The sequence below is a fragment of the Perca fluviatilis genome, chromosome 23 (assembly GCF_010015445.1).
Source record: "Perca fluviatilis chromosome 23, GENO_Pfluv_1.0, whole genome shotgun sequence".
Classification (NCBI taxonomy): domain Eukaryota; kingdom Metazoa; phylum Chordata; class Actinopteri; order Perciformes; family Percidae; genus Perca; species Perca fluviatilis.
In genome coordinates, this window is record NC_053134.1 from 2,641,482 (window position 1) to 2,663,389 (window position 21,908).

The window sequence follows — 21,908 nt, forward strand, 5'->3', positions numbered from 1 at the left end:
CTCTCAGTCATAGGTTTTTTCAAAATGAAAGCAGTTGAGGCCTCAACGTCTATCTTATATTTAGTATTTTACCTTCTTTTAAGTCTTGGATTCTCATATTTATTTAATTATTTATTTAAATGTTATATCATAACACCGTTTTGTCTGAGGGAACACGAGAACAACTCCACTGTAATGTTGTGCTTATGACAAAGTCTTGATTTGATTAGTTGAACTGTGTCCAAAAAAAGAAAATGCAGAATAAAATATTATTCGACGAGTGTATTTAACCACAGGGGGAATTATTGTGTTTGTGCATTTAGGAGTAGAAAAAGACATAGATTTACTTAATTGATCCCAAATTCTCACCCATTGTCACAAATTGTAAATTTCGTGTTGATTGGTGATACACGGTACAGTTGTGTATCAGTGTTTAGTGAGACCAGTTAGCTTTTCTCAATAACAATGGCTCGGTCAGCACCGTAGCTGTTCTATTGTGAAGGCTTCAGGGTCCTTCCCTTTCTATTGTTAGAAAGACGTTTGCTGCTCAGCTGTCTTCAACTACGTCCGCAGAAAGCCTTTCCCCCCCTTCTTAAACCAACGGACAATATTTTATTAATTTTCTCTTTATCTTACCTAAATTGTATTTTCATAAAATGAAATTGCCCTTCTATAACTCTTGAAAAATCCCTTCTAAATACATACAAATTTAAATATATTTTAGTTAACCCTTGTGTGTGTGGTTATGTGTTTAAATGTGCATATAATTTAGCTCATGTTATGGTTTTGTATTATTGCAATAATGTCCTGTATCCTGTACTATCCTATTTTATCCTTTGTTTGTGAATCCTCATATATATATATATATATATATATATATGTTGAATCCTGATGTTTCTTGTGCCAACATTTTGAAGACATTTGACCAGTGAAAACCGGTCAAAACCGGTAGGAAGAAAAGAAAAGAAAAAACGTTGGGAAATGATGGGCGGAGCAGAGGCTGCCTGTCTTCAACTACGTCCGCGGAAGGGCTTTATATGTCGACGCTCTCCGTTGCTGTTCATCAGTTGACAAACTAGACTCTGACAGAATGAGTGGACGCGGGAAAGGAGGTAAAGGACTCGGGAAAGGAGGCGCTAAGCGTCACCGTAAAGTTCTCCGTGATAACATCCAGGGCATCACCAAGCCCGCCATCCGCCGTCTGGCTCGCCGCGGCGGGGGTGAAGCTCTCCGGTCTCCATCTACGAGGAGACCCGCGGTGTGCCTCTCAAGTTTTCCCTGGAGAACGTCATCCGTGACGCCGTCACCTACACCGAGCACGCCAAGAGGAAGACCGTGACCGCCATGGATGTGGTTTACGCTCTGAAGAGACAGGGCCGCACCCTGTACGGCTTCGGAGGCTAAATCAACGACCTGACCTGATCTAATGACAACAACCCAAACGGCTCTTTTAAGAGCCACACACTTCTTCTTAAAGAGCCTAATCCTCCTAACTCTGAAATTAATATAAATACACATTATCAACTACTACGTAGTCAATATAACTGCATTTGCTGTGACTGTTATTGACCAGATTGTCAGTGCAACAGAAAGCTGCAGCAGAGAAGTTTTATTTTTTGTTTTTTTTTTGTTTTTAATCTTTATTCAGAGGAGGTTCACTGAGAGGCAGCCTCTCTTTTGCAGGAAACCCTGATCACATTCACACTGTTAAACATTCATACCTGGGAACTGCCCAGTACAACCACAGTCTGACCTGCTGGCCACTGAACAGCTCCATTGGAGCAGTTGGGGGGTTAAGGGCCTTGCTCAAGGGCACCTCAGTGGTGGTAATGAGGGAGGGACAAGCGCTGCTCTTTCACTTTCCCCCACCCAGATTTTATCCTGTCACAAGCTCGTGTCTCTAACCTTTAGGCCACCACTGCCCTGATTAAGACTTAATGCAGTTTAAGGCAGGGGTGTCAAACATAAGGCTCGTGGGCCAGAACCGGCCCTCCATAGGGTCCACTCAGGCCCGCTGGATGACTTTTCAAATTGCAGAGAAATAATTCTTTCCACTTAGAAAATATACCATTTAAATCTTTAGTGAATTTGTTTTTCTGTAAATTCACAGCTTTAACCCTTGTGTGGTCCTTCGGGTCCCAGTGACCCAAAGGACAACACAAGGATTATGTACTTCCCTTTACTTTGTTGAGAATTGCTCTCTAAACCCTGTTTCTTGTAAAGTAAGTAAGTAAAGTTTATTTCTAGAACACATTTAAACACAGTTTAAGCTGACCAAAATGCTGTACAAACAAGAACTAAGGTGCTGTATTAACCCTTGTTTAGAGAGCAATTCTCAACAAAGTAAAGGGAAGTACATAATCCTTGTGTTGTCCTTCAGGTCACTGGGACCCAAAGGACCACACAAAGGTTAATTCGGTTTTGTTTGTTTTTCTCTGAATATCCCCATTATATTTTTTCCTACGATGGCCTTAGATCGCTGTCGGAGCAGAAGCAACTTGCGTTTGCCAACATCAAGCTGACAGGAAACACTGGCAGATGAGCAGATAAAGTGTCGGATCTTTCTGGAGTTGTTTAGAGAGGGAGTTAGATTTTTAAGTGGCACGTACTTCCAGTACTTCCGTGTGCCAGTTGTGTGTGAATTGACGTCGTAGCAGGAAGAGGAAGAACGTCTGAGGGGAAAACACACGACTCTCACCCCAGAGACCGCGGCTCGTTTCCCGCAAGTCACGTTTGCTTTCCCTGTTCTTCTTTTCCTAAACCCAACCATTTGTTTTACGTTATTTTATATATTATTCATCTATATTTTATGTAAAATCACAGTGAAGGACATGCCACTTCCGGTGGCACATGGCACTTAAAAATCTAAGGCCGGCTACACGCTGGCTGCGTAGCGTTTTCAAAGTCTTTACACACCAGGAACGTGTCTGACGCGGCGCTGCTGCTGCTGCTAGCCTTGTCTAGACACATGGATGTTTCCCATTGATAAAATGAAATCCCATGTTAAACATAAATATATACTGATCTGATTACAGAAAAGACAACGTCGGCAGTATTGACGGCAAAATAGGCTCCAGAATATTTCCTTCTGGATTGACAGGTGCAATATTTGAAAAATTACATTTATATCAAAACCTCGAGACTTTCAAACATCAACATGTCATTTATTAATATATATTCGTGTTTAAATGACATATAAACATCTTTTCCTATTCTATGTTGCCTGTAAACGCTTGTCGTGTGAAAAATAGGCGTCGGTTCTATTTCTAGCGTGCACATGTTTTCGGCGCGACTCGAGACGTGCGTGTCATGCAGGCAGCGTGCACGCTCTAACCTGTTACCATGGGAGCCCAAATAAAAACTGACATGCCATGCAGTCAGTGTGTCGTGGACGACTGGAAGACGACACAAAGGGTTAATAGTTGGATGCATCATCAAATTGCTAAATCTGAATGAATTTTCATAACCTTAAAAGGTGTTTTTGTGATTTTTTCCTTTTGGATTATTAATAAGTTACGTAGGAAAGTCTTTTGTCGGGCATGTGCGTAGGATATGATCAAAAGCTCAGAGAAAGTCCCGCACACTGACCATTAAGCAAGCAATAATTTATTTAGAAAAATACAATTTACCTGATGAAGGTCTGAGACCAAAACGTTGGATTTTTCAAAATAAATTATTGCTTGCGTAATGTGTGCGGGACTTTCTCTAAGATTATTATTAAGTTAAAACCCAGGACAGAACGTTCATATGGTTGTATAAATGTGTTGTGTTACCCCTGTATCTTACAGCCTTTTTTTTTACAATTTATACAGCTTTCTGTTTCTTCTTTGGCCTGAAAATATAGCCACTCCTCCTCGTCTGCAGGCAAAGCATAGCTCGTTAGCTCAGCAAGCAAGCAACATGTCAGTAAAGGATATTTGCCGTTTGTGTAACGAGAATTTAGCAATAAAAGGCCCCATTTCAGGTTTCTGGTCCATATTCCAAAAGAAGGGTCCAAGAGAAGAAAGCATTAACGAGCAGCTAACACATTTAGGGCTACTGCTGTCTGAAAATCCTGGTTAGCTGATTGGATAAACCATCTGTCTATCACCACCTAAACCTGCCTCAAAACCAACGCTGATTGGTCTGTCGTTTGGCGAACGGCTCCAAATTTTCTCTATCTCAAGATGCCAGACTGATCTGAGAGCGGAAAACTGGAGCTCGCCAGATCAGGACGCTCTCACCAGGCTAACGTGATGCTGGCTCTGAACGAAAACGCGTTGTGGATTAGCTAGGCAGGTCGGCTAGCGCTCTGTGTCCCTCTCAGCCATTAGAGTTTTTCCAAATGGCAGAACAACATGGAAGCATCCTTGGACTTACCCGTCCGATGTTAATACAGATAAGAAATTCTTTACTTACGAGAAGTCAGATCATTGGCGGAGGTCATTCTACACCAATGAGGACATATTTATGAATGAAGACATTGATATTAGCTAATAAAATACTTAAAACACTACACAGTGTACCTTTTAAGAAGCTGGTTGAAGGAATGAAAGAGGGAGGCTGCGTTCACACGCTGCAACAAGTCCTCCATCGCTGGAAAACTTTATAATAAATCCGGTTTAAACAAAAGCCCCAAAAAAAAAAAAAAAAAAAATAAACCCCCCGGAAACAGCTCAGTGCCAATATTGTCTTTTTTGAAAATAAGGGCCAAACACAGGAACGTAATGTGCACTAGAGTTTAGATTCTCTGCCCGAGCAATTAGCCTAATTGGGTGGGGAGAAAGCTCTGCCATAATCAGAAATGTTATCTATATAGGCCAGAGGTGTAGTCCAGGTGCCAGAAAGTAGAAATCCTGTCCAGCAGCTGTCCCAACCATCACTAAACCAGCTCCTCTACCAGGTAGATGAGCTCGTTAGTGAAAACACCTGTTCTAGATGTAGAGGCAGATCCAAAAACATGGCAGGATTTTTACTTTCTGGCACCTGGACTATACACCTCTGATATAGGCTATATTTAGGCCAAAGTAACATGTGTCCAAAAAGTTGCACAAATTTGACTACAGTTACAAAATGCAACACGTGTAATGCGCGGCGTCAACATGTGACAACATACGTGTCGGCTTTGTCGAGCGCGTTAAGTGCAGCACGCTGCTCGCCTACGACAGCAAATAAAACGGGCACTTGGACGATGAACGGACACATGAAGCAGGCTCGCCGTGGCAGAAAAGATGACGGTCAGCCTTCAGCGTCCTCTTTAGTTACTTGTTGGAGCCATTTCACCACTTTGTTTTGTTTGTAGGCTACCCATGTTGGTTATGCCAATTAATGTGCAGTTTTATGTTTGAGCACTGGGTGGAGCGCTGCCTTTGGGAAGGCATAAAGGTAATCAGCCGCAGGTACACAGGGGTGTGGAAAACGGGGAAAGCAGACAGCTTTTCACTGTGTCAGTTGTGTCAGTCGTGTCAGTGTTTAAGTTGTTTGACAAGGAAAATGGATGGAACTAAACCAGCAATGAAATGAAATGGACGGTATGCTCGGTAAGCATGCCGTTACTGGAAATAAATGGGTCACAGTGCCGAAATGTAGACAAATTGTGGACATTGACATTGATTATTGGCACGCAGAACACGCATCCAAGCAAGTTCTCTCCTGGTCCCACCGTACTGGCCTAACGTTGGAGTTAATAAAAGACTACATTACTTCTCCAAGCTTGAGGGCGAGAAATGCATTGAGTTTTTTCATGTTTCTTCATTCGGATCCATTTGCGATCCGTTCCAGTCTGAATAAACTAACAGAGCAGCTTACACGCTTCGTCCTTGTTGCATTATTCATTACGATAATTTTAAACAGATTTCTGTAGTTCATGCAACTCTGAATTGTAGTTGAGAACGTCACGGTCCCACGGATTAAAAAAGTGTCGGGTTGAAATCGGGCTCGGGCTCATAATTCCAGTTAATGTGTCTGACCGGGCTTGATTTTTTTTTTTTTTTTTTGGGGCCAGGTCTAAGCTTTAACGTGCTCAGTGATCACACTGCATGAAAAGTGGGATTTTCGCCAGCGGGACTGTAGATTGTCGTGGAACTTCAGGTTTACGACTGCACTTTATTAAAAAGTGGAGAGGGCAGTTCTTTTCTAAAATTTGGGATAATCCTCCACTATACCTTTTAACATAAGTCCAGTTTTACAGATTGTAACTGTTATGTACTTAGCTACTTAAACTACTTATTGATAATTGATATAAGTTAGCTCGCTAGCTTTACTTAACCTTGGAGCAGACATATGTAGCTATGCTTATTAATCTTCGAGGCATTTAGCTGTGAGTGGGGTCTCCCACACCGCTTAATCCGTTGTCGGCATCTTTCTGCTTGGGTCTTTGGAAAGGCGATAAAAACGACCCCTCCCTCTAAACTTTTGGGGTACCTGGTGTCAGACTTGCAGGTGCCATAGGCGCATCGTTTCACCATCTTGCTGAAATCGCAATGTTTGACGGGGGTCCTTCTCCTTAGTTACAGTTGCTGAGCTATGATTGGACGAGGACCGTTCAAGGGCGGGATTTTGCGAACGGTCAGATGTCGGAAATTGACGTTGGCCTTGCTTGGCAGTTGTCCCCCCATGCCCCCCCCCCCTTAAATCAACATGCTGTGAGCTATACAAATGCAAATCAGGGTAACAGCAGGGGGAGTTTTACCCCAGGTGACATTTTTCTAAAAGGTATTAACTTAATTTAAGAACATTTTAGCTTGAATTGATTTATTTAATGAAAGTATGCTAGATTAATTACTGTGTATGTCATTAGCAATGACCAATGCTATGTAAAAAAAGATGCACAAAATAATTTATTTCAACAATTAGTTTTAATCAGGCTTTGCCACAAAGGTAAAATGTGCATTTCATGATTCCCCTTGATCAAGAAGAGATTCTGTTTCCTTTTTTTTTTTTTTTTAAAGAGCTTTATTTAAGGTTTTACAAATTATAGGCTATACATTTAAACATACAATAAGCAAAAAACAATCAATATAAACAATACAACAATTACAAAAATTTAACTAGTAAAACAAATTGAGCTTAAAGTGTGTCCAGAGTATGGAGAGTCTCATAAAGTGCATATAGTCTTTTGTAAAGTGCATATAGTCTTTTGTAAAGTGCATGGAGTATTTCATAAAGTGCATCAAGAGTCTTTCATAAGGTGCTAAGGTTCACAAGTTCAAGGTGTCCCAAGGAAGGAGCTGTTTTTTATCCATGGTTCTTCTTCTCCTGAGCTCAGTGAGAACTTGTTTGCACACATCGTCACTGTTAATGACAGTCTGTTGTATAATCATACAGCATCGTGTTTTCCACAGCTTGATGCATACAATACATATGATTATTTGTAACAGTTCTTTTTGATTCTCTGATAGAATCTCATCAATAATACAGTACATAACAGATTTATAAGAAAGCTCAATATTTACACAATACACTATTAGCTTTTCCCAGACTTCTTTAGATCTATAGCAGTCCATTAAGAGATGCTGTTGAGTCTCATCTTCTTCGCAGTAAATCATGGGACATTTTTGTTGTTGTTACATAACTCCATGAGACTACGGCTCTAACAGCAAGTCTATTCACCGACATCAGCCATCTCATATCGCGAATGCTCTCAGAGAGGTTCTTATTTTTAAAAAATTTCAGGAACAGAGTTCCTTCGTTGTACGTTAAATTTTTATAATTAATATATCCACCATATTTATAATCATTGATTTAAAAAAAAAATCATTTTACTCGGGAGGCCATTCCAGTCAATTTTAAGATTGTCATATTCATACATAAAATCACCGTAGATAAGATTATATTCTGGACCTTGTCTGGCTCTCCCTCTCCTTTTCCTCCACTTGGAGCGATCTCCGGTCCAGAGAGCATTCCTCGAGATGGCTGCTGACACATTTTTAACAAAAGCTATGTACAGTTTAATTCTCATATCTACTGCCCCTAGCCCCCCATATTCTTTACTTTTATACATAATTTCTCTTTTTGTTACTTCCCTGGTTGTACCCCAGACCAAGTTTACACAGTGTTTATTCAATTTCATTATCATTTTGTGAGATGGAGGAAAGATATTGGCTAAAAACAGGAGTTTGGATAAGATGAAAGTTTTTACAATACTGACTCTTGACTTATAATTGGTGTTTTTATTTTCCCATTTTTTTACTTCTTCTTTAACTTCACACAGTTTATTTTCCCAGTTTATTTCACTACAGTTTTGATTACAAATGGTCAAACCCAAGATTTTAATTTCATCCTTTACTTCAATGTTGAGGTCGCGTTTGTTACTTTCAACTCCGATCCAAACTCCCTCTGTCTTATCATGATTTAATTTAGCTCCTGAAGCCAGTTCATATAGGTTCAGGTGGTTTGTTAAAACATCCATCTCCATCTGGTTTTTAATAACGACTGTGACATCATCTGCGTTGGCCATGGCTGTGATTTTGGGAGCAAGACCAACGCTTGTGCCAGTTATAAGACTATCTGAATTAATAGTTTTAATAAGGGGGCTGATGGCCAGGACGTATAAAGCAGCGCTAAGAGGACAGCCCTGCTTCACCCCTCTCTCTACATTAAAAGGTTCTGTTAAAACACCATTTACATTAATACACACACTAGATTTAACATACAGACATCTAATCAAATGAATAAAACTTTCTGGGAAGCCATAAGACTTCATCACAGTCCATAAATAGTCTCTAGATATATAATCAAAGGCTTTTTTTTGGTCCAGCCCGATTATATAAAAGTCTTTTTTATCAGGTTTATTTATCATTTCTCTCAATGTGCAGAGATTGTCCCACATTAAACGGCCTTTAATGGCACACGTTTGTTCTTTTTCTATAATTTCATCTAATATATTATTTAATCTATTCATAATTACTTTGGCTAATATTCTGTTTCCATCTACACACCTGCTCTGAGTCAGCCTCGTTAGTTTCTCCCCGGCCTAATGAGCTCATTACTCTCACCTGAAGCTTTCTTGCTTCTGAATGAAAAGTTATTTCTTCAAGTCTGAAGTCTTTGGGTCCACCGGCTATAAGTACACATTATAAACCACTACATAGTCCATGTATCAGCATTAGCTGTGACTGTTCTTATTGACCAAGTTGTCTCAATGCAACAGAAAGCTGCAGCAGAGCTGATTTAATTAAGACTGTATGCAGTTTTAAGGCAGGGGTGTCAAACGTACGGCTCGTGGGCCAGAACCGGCCCTCCAAAACGGTCCACTCAGGTCCACTGGATGACTTTGCAAATTGCAGAGAAATAATTCTTTCCACTTACAAAAAATACCATTTTAATCTTTAGTGAATTTATAAGTTCTTTTTCTGTAAATTTACAGAAACACCAGAACGTAATGTGCACGTAAACATACTCATTTTGATCAAGAGGAGTTTGTGTTTCCATCTGCACACCTGCTCTGAGTCAGCCTCGTTAGCTTCTCCCCGGCCTAATGAGCTCATTACTCTCACCTGAAGCTTTCTTGCTTCTGAATGAAAAGTTATTTCTTGTCCTCCTTTTCTAAACACTTCTTCCCAAGGTTTTGTTTTTGCACTTTTTCTTTCACTTCCACCACTGCGACCAACTTGTTACCATTAGTTTTACTACTTACTTTTAATTTTTGGAATATATTGTAAAGACACCTCATTCATATTAAAAAATAAAAAGTATTTTTAAATCATAAAACCCCCTGAAATTATGAATTATTTTGACTAATAGTTAAGATCAGAATATTAGTGGATAATCTCAGTTGTCAAAGAGAGCGTTGTATGGAACCATCTATGTTTTTTTTGGGGCAATTTTCTTGAAAGAAGCCCATATTTCTGATATAGAAGCTTTGACAGGAGGGTTTAATCATATTTTTTAAATTCTTCCCAAAAGGCCAGGTGTACTGAGACAGATGTTTGAGATGTGGCGTTCAAAGTCAATAAAAGACATGAGTGCATTGCACACAAAAAAGAAGCATTGATCCATTTAAACTGGAGCTAACAATTACAGTTCTTTAAGAATCCGCTTCATAAATGTACAGAGACGACCACATGCTGAACTCACGGCGACATGTTTTACTTGCCGTTTAATGTTTTACATTTTTCAAAATAAAAGTTGTGCCCCGGTGGTTTGGACCATGACCATATATATATATTTAAATCTTAAAGGGGCCATATTCTGCTCATTTTCAGGTTCATAATTGTATTTTGAGGTTGTACCAGAATAGGTTTACATGGTTTCATTTTCAAAAAACACCATATTTTTGTTGTACTGCACATTGCTGCAGCTCCTCTTTTCACCCTGTGTTCAGGTCTCTGTTTTAGCTACAGAGTGAGACATCTTTTCTTCTGTTTTCTTTGTTGTCAGTCGCACATGCTCAGTAGCTAGGTAAGGACTACATGAGCTAGCTAGCTATTTCTCCAACTTCAGTCAGTTCAAGGCAGGATTAGCCGGGAGACTTAGCGTAGAATACCTGCAGAACAGAGACATGGAAGTAGTTCTTTTGTAGATTATGGTGAACTAGTGGGTGTTGTAGCAGTGTTTTGCCATTGAGAACAATCGGGCTAACTGCTAGCATGCTAGAGCTAGCATGGTTTAGCCCTCTCGTTTCGGGTATTGCCGTAGAAAGCCGTGCAGATGTTGACCAGCTCACCAGGAGACTGAAGGCAGGACACATTCAGAAACCTGATCTCACTCAGAACACCATGGATGGATTTATTTTTCAAAGTCTGTATGTGTGTGGAAGCACCAGAGACACAAAATAACTCCCCAAATCACCAGAAAAAGTGATTTCTTTCATAATATGGGCACTCTTAATAGCGCAACACACATCTGTTTATTTAGCTTCATTACAAATTTCAATTACAACATCATTTGTTTTAACCCTCATGTTGTCCAGTTTTCAAATTTTTTTTTTATAACAGAAAATATGGGACGTCGAAATAAGCGCTGAAAAAAAAATATATTTTTATAAGTTGTAGCATAAGCTCTTTTTTTCTTGTAACTTCCTCAAAGGGAAGTCCATGCTGAGCCAGAGTTTCTGTCACAGGAAACACTGTCAACAAAATCGTGGGAGAGCAGCGGCGTGCTGCTGGCTTGCTGACCGGCTATCAGCCCAGTAGAGCTGAGATCTGAGCTGGGACTCTCACTAGGACTTTCATAACTCTGCTCATTGTCTTCATTATCATCACTGTCATCACTCATGCTTACGATGCCGCTGATCTTCAACTCATTCTCCTCACCTGATTGACGGGAGACCTCAGGAGGGGCGTTCCCGATCTGCAGAGCAGAGGGTTGGATGAGATGCTGCTGGGACGATGGAGCATGTTGGGGTTGACGCTGGGTTGCTGGTTGTTGTTGTTTCGGTCCTCCATGCCAGTTGTTCCCAACCTGAGGTCCGGGCACCCCTCAGGGGGGCAGCAAAGATCACAGGGGCGGGGGCGCAAGTCTTTATCTGGTTTGAGGTTGAGGTATTTGCACATGTTAAACACTAGAATATATAATTTATACAAAAGTCTGTATGAAAACTATATATTTTTGTTCTCGCTTAAACTTGTAGGCAGGCTACTTAGTAGGCCAAACCTCCGGGACCTCTTAACCTGGGACCCCTGCTGTCATCAGGTCAGCAGCTAGCTGGTAGCTGCTGGCTGCTAGCTGCTAGCTGCTGGTTGTTAGCTGCTATCATTATCGTTTTTCCTGCCGCCACGGCATCACTATTTTATGAAGGAAACATGGCGGAGAAATGTAAAAGTGCTGATAACTCCTCTGTATCAAAAAAGAAAGTAAGGCTCTATCTCGAGAGTTACCTCAACTTCGGTTTCGGGGGGGGGGGCGCGCCAAGGAAAAAAGGTTGGGAACCACTGGTCTAGGCTGCTGGGCTGCTGGTTGTTGTTGTTTCGGGCCTCCAGGTTGCTGGGTTGCTTGGGAGGGAGGAGGAGTGGCGGTGTCTCCCCGCTGAGCAGAGCCCTTGGTTTTGTTGGCGAATGATTTCGGACAGTTGAAGAACGGGTGTCCTTTTTTCACCACACAGGGAGCACTCGCTATCGCTTTGGCATGAGTTGGCTTTGTGGCCCAGATTCCCACATCGCCAACACTTCACTGTGGGACAGTCTTTGACCTGATGGTCGGTCGCTTCACAGATGAAACATTTGGTTACCTGTCCAGTATAGATGATGCGCCCTGTTGGCTCCGCCCCCTCGAGTGTCAACTCTGTTGAAAAGGCACCAGCGAGGATGCTGTAATAGGAGGTTTTCTTTTCAGCGTCCTGTGCTCCTCGTATTTTTTCTGTTCTTTCTCTAGCTGCTTTCCCCTCTCTTTCCTTCGCTTGCGCTCTTCATTTCTGTCAGGTGCTGCATCGGACGTAGACGAAACTTGGACCCAAATGCAGTTAAGAGATTTATTGCAGACAGGAAAACACTTAACTTGGAGTACCATGCACAAGGCAAGGCAATTCACGACAGGGAACACAACAGAAACTGTACGCGACAAAAAGCAATCAGCCGACGAGAGACAAAGACAGAACAGGGACTAAATACACCAGGTAACGAGGACTAACGAGGGACAGGTGACACACATCAGGGCGGGGCAGAACAATCAGAACAGACTTTAAAAAACGTGACAATTTCTCTCTCTCTCTTGTCCTTTCCCTTACTATGCCTTCAATGCACGCCTGTACCTGTTTCTCATGTGCTAGTTTGAACCCTAGCCGTCCATGTTGGTCTTTCTCCATATTTATCTCTGCCTTTCTCTTTATTGCATTCTGTCTTTCTACCTCCCTCGCCTTTGGTCTCGATTGTGCATCCTTTTACTCTGTAGGTAACTCCTCCATTCTGCAAGGAAAGATCCGGATTTTGGGGCTTGTACGGAAACTGGCGATTGGGTTTTCGGCCTTGTGTAGTGGGGAAGACCATTGGCATCTCTGTCTCTTCCGCGACGTCTCTAGCATCTGTCTGGGCCGATGAAAGGCCGTTCTCTCTGTATTCCTCTTAGGAATTTAACAACATATTCCACCTCGTACTGTAGCACATCAATCCCAACTTGTGGGCTCTGGCAGCTGTTGGCTTTGTGGCCCAGATTCCCACATCGCCAACACTTCACTGTCGGACGGTCTTTGACCTGAAGCTCGGTCGCTTCGTACGGACCCAGAGAGATGGAGTTTGGTATTTGAGCTAGGTGACCAGAGGTGTCAGTATGTATACGGATTTTGTATTTCCGAACACCGCACAAAATGCCAAATTTGTCCCGTGGTTTGTATACTGATTGAATGATGTCACAGTACCGTTGTACATAAAGCTCAATGTCATGGTCGGCCACTCTACCGGTCCAGAACTTTATTACGATTGTTATCACGTCTACGGCCACAGACGACTCCACGGTCCATTCACACCATTTTGATTCTTCGATTTGGCGAAGGCAGTTTCTAGGAAGTGTCGGAGGGGTGCTTCATGGTAGAACACCAGCTCGAAATCTCTCCTATTCGGCAGGGCTACGAACGAATATATGTCCGTCGGACTCACCCAGGAGGACTGGAATAACAGTTCTTCTGCAACAAAGTCTCTGCTGGGCGCAGGGCCATCTCCGCTAAATTGCAGTCTTGCCCAGTGTGAGCCAAACTGGTCAGAGTAGGAAGCCATTTTCAGGCGCGAACAAAAACGGACAGAGGAAGGAGGTAATGACAGATAAACTCAGGCGAGTTTTCTATTTCCTCCCTTGCTTTTTTTTTTTCAAGGTCAAAAAGGACCACAATACAGCACCTTAGTGTTTGTTTGTACAGCATTTTGGTCAGCTTAAACTGTGTTTAAATGTGCTCTAGAAATAAACTTTACTTACTTACTTTACAAGAGACAGGGTTTAGAGAGCAATTCTCAACAAAGTAAACAAAAGTACATAACCCTTGTTTTGTCCTTTGGGTCACTGGGACCTGAAGGACAACATAAGGGTTAATCTTAACAAAACAACTTAAAATAAACCAGGCAAAATAATAATAATAATAATAATAATAATAAGTCCATAAAAATGGATTTATTGTTATGTTCCGGAGAATGGCGGACCCGAAAGCAGAGATGGTAGGCAGCGGAAAAGCAGGCAGAAGAAGTCCAATGAGAAAATGAATGGGAAAAACTAGAAATAACTGCAACCAGGAATGCCGAAACAAAACCGTGAAGACTAACAAACACGCAATCCAAACTGAAAACGGTACAATGATCTGACAAAGGACAAGGGGGAACACAGAGACTAAATACACAAGCTAACGAGGAAACGCAACACAGGTGACACAAGGCTGGGAAACAGGTGAAACACATTAGGGCAATCACAAGCAGTGTTGGGAAAGTTCACTTTCTAACATGAACTAGTTCAAAGTTCAGTTCACAAATTTTAAAATGAACTAAGTTCAGTTCATAGTTCATACTTCAACATTTTGAACTAAGTTCACAGTCCCAAAAATGAACTAATGGTGCGTTCTATTATTTACAAAACATACGTTGCCTAGCAACAAGCACCACTGCGTCACTTTTCCTCGGATTTCCGAGCTCGGAACTCGGACAACCGTGAGGACGCCGAGCAAGAATTCCGATACGGATTCCAAGATGGCAGCGCCCTGTGTAACTTGTAGGTATGAATTGTTGTCCTTGTTTTTGGACCACTTTGGCTTTTTAAATGAAGATTTCAATCACTCGTATTACAGCAATTCCTTACTATGTCCGTTTCACTGCCTGTTGGTAGTGGAATCGGTCTTGTTGTTTGCTAACGTGGCTAGCGTTGCTAACTCGGCCAGTGCTACCATAGCAACAGCTTTCCGTGTGGTGTCCATGTTTTTTCTCCGACTCGGACTCGCAAAACATACCAGAACGCTTGAAGTGTGGAAGTGACGTCATATCCGAGGTCCGAGTCGGTTCGTTGGGAATAATAGAACGCACCATTAGTTCATAGTTCTTTTATTCTATATGTGTCCACGAGCTATTATTTTTCTAAATTATTGCCACAGCCCAAATTTAGAACCACAGACAGCAATTATTTGATCAGTTTTAACACAAACTATGCGTCAGATTTCATCTTCATATCCGATCAGTTCAACGTGCCGTTTCAGGTCTGCTGTGGATGGGACTGAAGTGCAGATTTTCTTTTTGAAAGTTTGCCCAGAAATGTCAGATTTTTCGCATCCTCACCGAGCTCGTCATAAAACTGGTTTAAATGATCGTACGAAGCCTCCACGCTGCTTTCTGATTGGATGACCCATGTGGCGGTGAGACACTGGTGGCTGGTGTTACCAGATTGGGTGTTTTCTCCGCTACATATGAAGGCCTGTTTACGGTGTGTTTTAGCCCTGGTTTTGGCCTGGAAGGCTCTATAGAAATCTGGCGCCCTATTGGACGAAGTTAAACTGAGAGAGCGTGGCGTTCACAGACACCAGGATGAAGGAGTTCACGGTAACGTTCATCAGGCAGTAATACGGTACGTTCAGTTCACGTTCGCCCAAAATATGAACGAGTTCATGAACTATCGTTCAATGAACGCGTTCAGGCACAACACTGTACGTTCAGTTCACGTTCGCCCAAAATATGAACGAGTTCATGAACTATCGTTCAATGAACGCGTTCAGGCACAACACTGGTCAAAAGGGCGGGAAAACACAGGAAGTAAATCAAGACAAAACAGAAAACAAGACTGTCAAAATAAAACAGGAAACAGGGCAAAAATACAAAACAGAAAAAAACAGATTCCCAAAATAAGACAAAACACACCAAACCCATAACATTTACCCAACTTTGGATTTGATCTTCTGCTGCTGCTGCTTTTTTTTTTTCTTCCCGTCCTTAATGCTTTTATACATGATTTATCTTTTTATTACTTCTCTAGTTGTACCCCAAACTAAGTTTACACACTGTTTATTTAATTATAATTTTGTGCGATGGAGGAAAGATGTTTGCTAAAAACAGGAGCTTGGATAAGACGAAAGTTTTGACAATATTCACTCTTGATTGGTGTTTTTATTTTCCCATTTTTTAACTTCTTCTTTAACTTCACACAGTTTAGTTTCCCAGTTTGTTCCCACTGCAGTTTTGATTACAAATGGTCAAACCTAAGATTTAAATTTCATCCTTTACTTTAATGTTGATGTCACGTTTCTTACTGTCCGCTCCGATCCAAACTCCCTCTGTTTTATTATGATTTAATTTGGCACCGGAAGCAAGTTCATATAAGTTCAGGTGGTTAGTTTAAACATCCATCTCCATCTGATTTTTAATAACAACTGTGACATCGTGTGCGTAGGCCATGGCACAGGGGCGGATCTACCGGGGTGGCATAGGGTGGCAAATGCCACCCTAAAAGAAAGCCTTGCCCCCCCTGCTGCCACCCCGGTTGGCAGCAACAAATTAAAAGTTACGACCAGTTTGACCATTTACGAGCGCGAATCTCCAAAGTCCGACTGCAGTCAGTCAAAAACTGTTCCCCAAAAACTTCCCCTCTATCACATCTGCCTCTTATCACCTGGGTCTTACCTTAATGCCTGTCCTGTGATAAAGCCCCTTACTTCTATCATACTTCTATCTCCTAGTAAGTGAGATCACATTGTATGGTCACTTATTCCTAATATCTTCTATCATACTTCTATCTCCTATTAAGTGAGATCACATTGTATGGTCACTTATTCCTAATATACTTCTATCATACTTCTATCTCCTAGTAAGTGAGATCACATTGTATGGTCACCTCAAATGCAGGACACTGATTGCATGAGATGAAGTTTGTCTGTATGAGTTTGTAAATGGCAGCCTGTGCCCTTTTGTAGTGTCTACATACTATTTCTCATCAAACTGTGATAACTGTGATTAAATTCAGTGTATATATATATATATATATATATATATTTTATATATATATATATACATCTGCCATATGTTGCCACCCCTCAAAAATTCCTGCCCCCCTCTTGCTTTTTTTTTTATAAAGAGCTTTATTAAGTTTTTACAAATTACAATTTATAGGCATACATTTAAACATACTGTAGGCTACATAACATCAATATAAACAATACAAGAATTACAGAAATATATCTAATATAACAAAATGTGCAAACCAAGCTTAAGTGCATAGTGCCTAGAGCCTCTCATAAAGCGCATAGAGATTTTTATAAAGTGCATAGAGTCTTTTATAAAGTGCATATAGAGTCTTTTATAAAGTGCATATAGAGTCTTCATAAAGTGCATATAGAGTCTTTTATAAAGTGCATATAGAGTCTTCATAAAGTGCATATAGAGTCTTTTATAAAGTGCATATAGAGTCTTCATAAAGTGCATATAGAGTCTTTTATAAAGTGCATATAGAGTCTTCATAAAGTGCATATAGAGTCTTTTATAAAGTGCATATAGAGTCTTCATAAAGTGCATATAGAGTCTTTTATAAAGTGCATATAGAGTCTTTTATAAAGTGCATATAGAGTCTTCATAAAGTGCATATAGAGTCTTTTATAAAGTGCATATAGAGTCTTCATAAAGTGCATATAGAGTCTTTATAAAGTGCATATAGAGTCTTTTATAAAGTGCATATAGAGTCTTTTATAAAGTGCATATAGAGTATTTTATAAAGTGCATATAGAGTCTTCATAAAGTGCATATAGAGTCTTTTATAAAGTGCATATAGAGTCTTTTATAAAGTGCTGTAGTTCACAGGTTCCAAGTGTCCCAAGGAAGGAGCTGTTTTCTGTCCAGAGTTCTTCTTCTCCTGATCTCAGCGAGCACTTGTTTGCACACGTCTGCACTGTTAATGACAGTCTGTTGTATAATCATACAGCATCTTGTTTTCCACACCTTCATGCATACAATACATGATTATTTTTAACACTTCCTTTTGTTTCTCTGGTAGAGGTTTGTCAACAATACGGTACATCACAGACTTATATGAAAGATCAACATTTACACCATACACTCCTAATTTGTCCCAGACCTCTTTAGCTCTATAACAGTCCATCAATAGATGCTGCTGTGTCTCATCTTCATTGCAATTTATCATGGGACATTTTTTTGGTTTTTACATAACAACTCCATGACACCACCGCTCTAACAGCGAGTCGGTTTACAGACATCAGCCATCTCATGTCACGAATGCTCTCTGAAAGGTTTTTATTCTTTAAAAAATTCAGGAACTGGGTTCCTTCGTCGTGTGTAATGTGCTTATAATTTATATATCCACCATATTTATAATCATTAATTGCATTTTTCGACGTCCAGGCCTAACTTCTCCAAATGCTTCAAGAAGACATCTGTTAGCCCTGCGCCTGATGTGTCAAGCACTGGTAGGAAACCCACAAATGCTCTCCAACAGTAGCCGACTTGGCACTTGACAAAGCGCAGTGTCACAGAGAGCTGCTCTATGGGTGCAGTCCATTATCACAGAGTAGTAATGGGATTGTTTTACTCCTTGTATTATTGCTTCCACTGTCTTGTCTCCAATAAGAGTGATCAGCTCATATTGTATCGTTTTCCCCAGATAATGGTCAGCAATCTCATTTGTCTCCGCTCATCTGACATGCTCGCTCATCACTGGGTCAAACTCTGCAAGCAGCTCCACCACACCTAGAAAGTTTCCATGGTTTGTTTCATGTAGGCTGGAGTTGTGGCCACGGAAAGCAAGGTTTCGTTCTGCAAGGTGACAGACTATGGCAATTAACCTTTTCATGACGTCGTTCCACTGTCTTTTTTTTCAACATTTGCATTTCTTGATAGGTATTGTCAATGGTACTGTGCCTTTTTTACGCGCTTCTCCAGCTCGCGCCAGCTGTCCATATTGGCACGGTGTGTAGGGCAGAACCGGGACGAATGAAACAGTTTTTATTAAACGTCATTTACAAAGACATCGTAAAACAATGAAAGCTTATATTTTGTCACTAGCAACCTACATCTGTCCTCTGTTAAATAAAGTTGCATTTTCAGCTCTGACTGAAACCGTTGGGGAGTTATTTAAGCAGTAGTCTGACGTGCGTTTTGTTTCATTCGTCCCTCCTGGCCTGGACGAATGAAACAGGCGTGGGGGACGAAAGAAACATCCAGTTTAAGCTATGCACACTTCCCACAACTTCAATATTTGGCAACATATCATGAATGTTACTTCAGATAGGTGTTATTTCAGATAGATTGCTGCAGGGCTACACGTCTTGGTGAATGTCTGTTAACAACTCATTGCCGTCATCGTGAAGTGCGTATCTCGCGGTTATGGAAATACCATGGCACTATGCCATTTATATAGTTAGAATAATACATGTTTCCAATTATATAATGTTTCTATAGTACAAAATGTTATTTCACTCTGTTCCGATGTGGGTAAGGCCACCGCACATCCAAATAAGTTCCCTTAACGACCCACAGCCCGTCAGTCTCCATAGGATAACATGGCAAAACTCGACCCCCTACCTGATAGCCCCAAATATATTGACATCTTTCTAAAACCACTTTTCCATGTCTCACCTGTATAAAATATAGTATAAACACAGATATGTGTGCAATTACTTAGAATACATGGGGTTTACTGCCTGGTCAGGTCGAATGAAACAGCTGTTTCATTCGTCCCGACAGCAACAGTTGACATTTAAACCTATTTTGCTCCTAAACTACAAAACTCTGACAGTCCACACTGTAGGACATTTTAAAACGCTAATTCATCTGTCGTATGACCATGACAACGGTACATGAAACAAGAAATACAACCTGTCATTAAAAAAAAATTACCGCATCAAACATTTTACATACCGCACTCAAATTGGGTTCGCGGGTCTAACTTGGTAGCAGCATGACGCCATGACGCCAACTTTCCTGGGTCTGGTAGACCTTGTGTGCTGGACGTGCTGACGAAATTTGACATTTGCAACGTGTATGGTTTTCGGGATAACTGCAATGTTTCATTCGTCCTCCGTTTCAATCGTCCTGGTTTTACCCTATTAGATTTTTCATGATCCTGGAGTCTAAAAAATGATAAAAGAATGTTGGCAAAAAAAGTGACAAAAACGTCTAAAAAGAGTGCAAAAAAAATCCCCCCAAAAAAAAATCAACAATAACATCGAAAATTTTTGACAAAAACATCGGGGAAAACACCGAAAAAAAGTGACGAGATATTTTGAAAAAATTTACAAAATTAATTGAAAATTTCACCCAGAAAAAAAAAAAGTTGCATAGTCAATGGGAAGACAACACAAGGGTTAAGACTAATGGAAAGAAAACTTTTAGTTTACTACACTTTCTTTCTTTACACTTTCACCCACACACAGTTATCGTTAGAAAAAGCATTGTTTGCATGAAAAACTTTACTAATGTTAGTAACCAACTGGAGAAGTCATTAAAGTTTATACAATACAAGTTTATAAATACACTACATGTTATATTACAGTTATAGCTTTAAATATTGAAATTGTAGATAGATTTCTTTAAGATACATTAAACATTCTTGCGCAATTCAAAAAAACAACAACAAATTAGCTTATATTTCATATGTATTTACAAATCATCCCATTCTGTTCAAGTCATCAGATCACAATTATTTTATCAAGTGCAGCTTAAGAAAGTTAAACTAATGTCTCTTTAAACCATAAAGGATCAACAAATAATCAAGAAACAAGTGAAGTAAAAATGAAAAAAATCGTAAACAAAGCCAGAAAAAGATATATATTTAACTTTCATGAACACATTTCACTCATGTCTAGTTTAAACTACAGAAATTATAGTTAGTATACATCGACATGTGTGCTTTTTCCTCTCAAAAGACAATTCATACGAACTTAATGGCAAAATGGGCAAATCAAAAAATGACATTTGAATTACCAAGCAAACTAATCTTGTAACCAACAATAAGTAGCCTAGTTCTAAGTCTTCTCAATAGTTGGATTTATTTATTTTTATAGCCTACTTATTCTGGCACAATGAAGACATGACTCAACATGTTTCATCATGTCTTCAACTACGTCCGCAGAAAGCCTTTTTTTTTTTTCTTAAACCAACGGACAATATTTTAATTCGCTCTTCATGTGACCTACATTTTATTTTCATGAAACTACTTTAGTAAACCCTTGTGTGTGTGTGTGTGTGTGTGTGTGTGTGTGTGTGTGTGTGTGTGTGTGTGTGTGTGTGGTTATGTGTGTAATGTCTGTGTATGTACTTATATTAACTGTATTTTTGTTTTAACGATGTTTCTTGTGCCAACAGTTTGAATACATTTGACCAGTAAAACGGTCAAAAGCGGTAGAAGCGCGGGAGCAGGCTGCCTGTCTTCAACTACGTCCGCAGGAGGGCTTTATATGTCGACGCTCTCCGTTGCTGTTCATCAGTTGACAAACTAGACTCTGACAGAATGAGTGGACGCGGAAAAGGAGGCAAAGGACTCGGGAAAGGAGGCGCTAAGCGTCACCGTAAAGTTCTCCGTGATAACATCCAGGGCATCACCAAGCCCGCCATCCGCCGTCTGGCTCGCCGCGGCGGAGTGAAGCGTATCTCCGGTCTCATCTACGAGGAGACCCGCGGTGTGCTCAAGGTCTTCCTGGAGAACGTCATCCGTGACGCCGTCACCTACACCGAGCACGCCAAGAGGAAGACCGTGACCGCCATGGATGTGGTCTACGCTCTGAAGAGACAGGGCCGCACCCTGTACGGCTTCGGAGGCTAAATCAACGACCTGACCTGATCTAACGACAACAACCCAAACGGCTCTTTTAAGAGCCACACACTTCTTCTTAAAGAGCATATTTTCTGCAATATTTAAAATATAAATCCAAAAACTCATATAAAAGTGTATAACTCTCAACTAAGTAATCTCTATGTAATGCCCGGTTTCACTGTGATCCAAGTCTCCTTTCGTGTAACGCAATTTAAGGAGACACAATGTTCGCATGCAGTGTGTTGCTTACACCGGGAGATGAGGAGCAATTTATATAAGATATTCTAAAAGCACTCTCA

General features: G+C 40.6%; 1 pseudogene; it reads left to right on the plus strand.

Moving 5' to 3' along the window:
- The first annotated feature begins 1,060 nt into the window (after positions 1-1,060).
- LOC120553721 lies at positions 1,061-21,733 on the plus strand (annotated as a pseudogene).
- The last annotated feature ends 175 nt before the right edge of the window (positions 21,734-21,908 follow it).